Source organism: Macrotis lagotis, chromosome 1, assembly GCF_037893015.1.
Source record: "Macrotis lagotis isolate mMagLag1 chromosome 1, bilby.v1.9.chrom.fasta, whole genome shotgun sequence".
NCBI lineage: Eukaryota > Metazoa > Chordata > Mammalia > Peramelemorphia > Peramelidae > Macrotis > Macrotis lagotis.
This window is the reverse complement of record NC_133658.1, coordinates 51,116,526-51,122,232: the sequence shown is the minus strand read 5'-3', so window position 1 is coordinate 51,122,232 and position 5,707 is coordinate 51,116,526. Positions and strand designations below refer to the sequence as shown.

At 38.7% G+C, this 5,707-nt stretch overlaps 1 pseudogene; it reads right to left on the bottom strand.

The window, feature by feature from the left end:
• Window positions 1-2,542: 2,542 nt before the first annotated feature.
• Window positions 2,543-3,842, bottom strand: LOC141513321 (splicing factor 45 pseudogene; annotated as a pseudogene).
• Window positions 3,843-5,707: the final 1,865 nt, after the last annotated feature.

Sequence of the window (5,707 nt, the reverse complement as noted above, 5' to 3'; positions counted from 1 at the left end):
AGCCATTTATTTGTGTATATGAATTCTTTCACTAAAGCCCCACCTACTCCATTGTTGTATGAAGTTAACACTAAAGCTGTTAACAGAGCTGAAGCTTTGGCAGGTTGCATTAAACTGGAAAAGCTTCTGATATGGGCTCAACAATGGACTATAGGGTCCTGTCCAAGGGCTATCCTAGGTAAACTCTCAAGGAGGCCATTACCAGATTAGCCATAAGTGATGAATTTCATAATTCTTGAAAATCACCTTTTTTACACTGTCAGAAAGGGGTTTCAAACTTTACCACTTGGGAAATATGGGAAATAAGGAAAACTTATTTTCTGTTCAGCTGTGATCCCATTCAGGGTTTTTCTGGGCAAAGATACTAGAATGCTGTTTTCTTCACCAGCTTATCTTATAGATGGGAAACTTTATAGAAGGTTAAATGACTTGCCCAGGCTCAAAGGGCTAATGGTAGTCTGAGACCACATGGAAAATCAGGTTCTTCTGAGCCACTTCATCACCTAGCATGACTGGAACCTGTCATCATTCTACAACTTGGAAAAACTACTCTCAGAAAATATAGGGATAGATTTCATGTTAAAGCAAGGGTTGTATATTATATGTCTATAGATAAAAACCTGTTAGTTGGTGAGATTGATAGTTTGTATTCATTTGCCATATAAATCACTTTTAAATTGTCTTTGATGCAATTAGAATCTCCTCTATCATTAGTCCACATGACTATACAACGCCCGACTTCCAATAGCAAAATCTCAACTGAAACAAATTTTTTATAATCATTAAAGTTTTCTGTTATCAATAAAAAATGAGAAACTCACTTTCAATAGATTTCCAGTTTGATTTTTAAAATTGTACCCACTACAGGAGTGCCTCTGAGTAGATGTACAGACTGAAAACATTGGCCTGAATCCTACCTACAGCAGCTATGGTGTACTTTACCAAACTGTCCCAAGTGTCTCTGAGTCCTTGCTGACTTAAAAGCTCACCCTTACATCACACCCTGAAGGTCACCAAACTCTGACCTTTTCAGAGCAGCCACATGAAGCATTCCACAAAGGACCTTTTGAGGAAAACACATTGCCCAAATTCCCTGTGGGAAAGACTTGATAACTGACAACAAAAATATCCCAGTTTATTTCAATAGTCTTAATGGGGAGGAAGGGAGGGGAGGCAAGACACTGCTCTGATGAACAATGGCTCAAGCCAAATGATGGCTATATTGAAACCAATCCTTTCATTTGGAGTAAAAACTCACAGAGTAATTAGGATAGATCACAAAACTACCCCATCTGGGTCTTTTTTTTTAAACCGAATGGAGTGGTTATTGATTTTGGTTCATGATGACAGACAAAACATATTAATGTCAAATTCTGTATTTTAGGCATAAACCTATCAGAAACAATTTTATTTAGTGGAACATGATATTTCAGTCCTCTTCCTAGTTTTCCAGGCTTTTTCCACCTAATGCCCCTTCATGTTCTGAATTCAGTTTCCCTGACCTTTATAACATAGTCCTTGTCCCCAGTGCCTGGAACTTCCACCTTCCTCATCTCAGATACCTTGCTCTTTAACATCCTTCATGTTGCTTTCTAAGTTATACAGTCTTCATCCTTTGCATGTTATAGCTCCCTGTGAGATTGTGAGCTTCAAGAGAACTCTCAGCACTTAGCACAAGGTCTGCAATATATTGGGTAATTTTACTTAGCTTGGAGTGTTAATCAAATTGGCATGATGTCTCTGTCTCAGGACCATTTAAGATAGTTTATAGGAATCTTGAAAACAGGACCCTCCACTCAGTTCCTAAATTGACCACTCTGCTCAAGGACTGAAAAGGGGACTCCTCCCTGATCATATCAATACCTGGAAATGGACTAAGAGGTCAGTAGTGCAGCCACTCCAGGGATGGGGAAGGCCACAATCTAAATATGATCAGCATTCTTTGTTTGATTTGATTTGTTCTAATTCATTTTCCTAAGAAAGGCCTAGAAATGGGGAGGCTAGGTGTTGAAGTGGATAAAGCACAGGCCCTGGAGTCAGGAGTACCTGTGTTCAAATCCCATCTCAGACACTTAATAATTACCTAGCTGTGTGGCCTTGGGCAAGCCACTTAACCCTGTTTGCCTTACAAAAAAAAAAAAAAGACCCGTTGTTTTTGACCTGATGCACCTTCAACCAGTCAAAATTAGAAAGAGTTTTTTGACTTGAGAAATATTTTCTTAAATTTTGTAGAAAAATTAAAAGGTAGAATTTTAAAATTCCTTCCACAAACCCTGACATCCATCTTGCAATGAAGACAATCAAAAAATACTTTTTTTTTCAAAATGGGTATTGTGCTATCTGTGACCAGAATTCTTACTGATCTTTATGTTGTGAAAGTTTAAAAAATTTATAAAGGGCTTGTTCTCAACTCATCAAGGAAAGACAATCTTTTTTTTTTAAAGGATTTTATACTATATAAAAAAATAAAATAAAAAAAGGGTCAGTCAACATGAATTTTAGGAATCCTTCCCAAAAGCCTCAGTACCCAAGCAGGCTTGCCTTCTTTCCTTTTTGCTTTCAGCCTAAAGGCTTACTAAGGATTGCCAGAGGTGATTTGTGCTTTGAGTTCTTAAAATCAGACTTGCTCTGCCAGATCTGAATTTATCCAAGTTGTAGAAACAAGCTTTCACTACCCATCCACCAAAATACCTCCCATTCAGATCAACAACAGCTTTAATTGCTGATTCAACTCTTTCAAACTCTAAAAATATTCGTACAGCTTCATCATCAGGAGCACCAGGAATTTCAAAAATTACACATTTTCCAACTTTTCCATATTTTTCACATTCTTCCTTGGTTTCACCTTCTAAATCTTCATCTACTTCTCCAGCACCTACCATGTTCCTTAGTAGAACCATTTTTGTAGGACACTTAAGGATCTTGGTTAATGGATTTGAATCTGATTTCTTGGATGCATCTTTCTCTGTAGCATCACCAACAATGATCTTGCCACCTCGCTTACTTGCCTTTTCAACCGACAATGCTGTGCTCAGTCCTTGCTCATGTTTTCCAAGGCCTTGGCCATCTCGGAAGCCATACTTCTGCATGATTTTATGAGCTACAGTACCACCCATGTTAGCAAGAAAGGAATTACTGGGTCCTGTTGGGGACAGCGGTCTCTCTTGTTCATCATATACAGGGGGAGGAATAGCAGCTTTGGAAGACTGTGATCGAGGTCTTGAATCCTCTTCAAATGGAAACTCTCTGGGTAATTCTTTGTCTTTTTCCACGAGAGAAGTTGGTGGTGCAATGGCAGCATCTCCTATACTTCTTTTCCTCCTTTCTCACTCATAATCTTCATCAGAATCTGGATCTGGTCGTCTTGAAAACCCACTAGCTTCATGCCTGTCTTTACGCCTCTTTTCTCTTTCTTCAATCTCCTTTTGCCTTTCCAGCTCCTGCTGTCTTTGGCGTTCCTCCCTTTGGTGTTTTACTACTTTTTCATAATCATTAGGAAACATGGGATCATATTCATCAGCTAATGGAATCAAAACTTCTGCTGAAAATCCACTAGGCACAGGATCCTTTAAGCCTGCTGCAACATGAGGAGGAGTATCTACAATCTGCCGATCATCTGAAGAGCTCCCTCGTTTCAGATCAATTACTGGAGCAAGGACTGTACTTTGTTTTGTCCTCTGACTCTTTGCTTGGGTTAAAGCTGCCTTCTTGACCTGCAGCTGAGACTGTAAGAGTTTGAAATTTTTGGACCAGCCTTCTGTTTTTGAATCACTCGTCTCCACTCCCAGGTCATCATACAAGGACATCTTCTCTTCTTTTTAAAGCCAGGGGTCCCGGTGGATCCTCCCCATGGGCCAGAGCAACAGTGGCAGGGCTGGAGGCGGCCGGGGCTGCGAGGCGCAGTGTGCCAAGGAAAGACAATCTTAAACATCATATTCAATGCCAAAATAAAAGGATACAAGTTTGCATCTATTTCCCAGGTACAGTCAAGCCCCTGAAGATCCAAAAAAGAAAGTTCTTACTGTCTTAAGTTTTCGAAGCTGTCAAATGACTCAATATCAGAAGCTGATTTCATTTCATCAATGGAAATGGCATTAAACAGGAGGTATGATCATCTTGTTTGTTGCTGCCCCATGGGGTTTACCCCTCTGACTCACAAATGAAACCATCCATGTGTGTTCTCCTATTTCAAGGTGAACTCCTTGAAAGCAGGGACAGTTTTACTGTTCTATTTTTATTCACTATGCTTTGTGAATAGGAAGCACTTAATAAATATATTTTTCATTCATCCATTCGTTCATTCAAGTATCTGAAGCTGATTTGGATATAGATCCACCTGACTCCAGTTCCAGCCTTCTCGTTTGCTAAATATATCACACTTACTAGATTAGCCATGAAAATTAATATGGGCTCCAGGGACCTGGGCTTGATAAGAATCAGGATGGAAATTTTTAAAAATATATCTGTGAGCAAGTAAGAATTGTAATTAAAATTGAATATTCAACCCACAACTGTGATAACATATTTTTGTTTAGTTAATTGCTTGGAAACTTGTTAAAAAAATGTATATTACCCCTTCCAGAACTTATCAAGACAGAGAATATTAGTGAGCCTACCTGATTAAGACCCAAAATTGTCTCCTTGGCAACAGAGAGCTTGATTTTTCATCTCTCACTCTTCCTGTGTAATCCTGAAACAAATCACCTTTCCTCTTGCCAACCACTGCCTAATTTGTAGGGTTCATAAGACATAAATACAAAGGTTACTTTTAGATCTAAAATCCTTTAATTTTAAGGAATATTAAAAGAGCTTATTTCTTATAGTTATGAATTTAAACCCACTTGCACCTCCCCATGCAAACTCATCAAGTCCATGACTTAGATAATTATCAATAAATATATGATGGTTAGTCTAATTCAGTTTTGCTCTTCCTTAAGGCCAAAACCTCTGGTAATATTTGTCCCTAAGTTGGACAAACTCTGCAGATATTTATTCCAACAGATCAAAACTGCCAGTGAGGACCCCTTCCTCATTTTGAGGGGAGGCAAATTGACATAGTTGGGGACCAGACAAAATGCATGATAACTTCTAAAGGGGGGGAAAAAAGGACCCTTTATTCTTACCTCTGTAATGGAAGACAAATTTCCACTATCAGGATAAAGGATTGTAAAAAAAGACTGACGGGCAGAAACTTTCAAAGGGGCAAAATGAATGTAAGACTGACTTGAAGGCATTAAGAAGTGAGTTAGGAGGGGGGCAGCTAGGTGGTACAGTAGACAAAGCACCTGCCCTAGAGCCAGGAGTTGAAATCTGACCTCAGACACCTAATAATTAATTACCTGTGTGACCTTGGGTGAGTCACAACCCCATTGCCTTAAATAAATAAAAATTTTTTTAAAAGTGTGTTAGAATTCTGCCTCAAGCATTTACTAGTTGTGTGATCCTAGAGAAATAGTTTAAATCCTCTAAACCTCAGTTTCTTCAGGTACAAAATGTGGGGTTCAGCTTGCTGACATCTAAGATTCATTCCAGGCTAAATCTACAATCCCACTGAGTACATTAAAAGCTTTATTCTGGAAAGGTTATCTTATAGAGGATAAATGATAAACCAAAACTCTCTTTTGGGCCATTAAATAAGAATCACTAACACAGCATTTCAAAGTTGAAAGGAACTATACGGCAGTCCTTTCATTACACAGAAGAAACC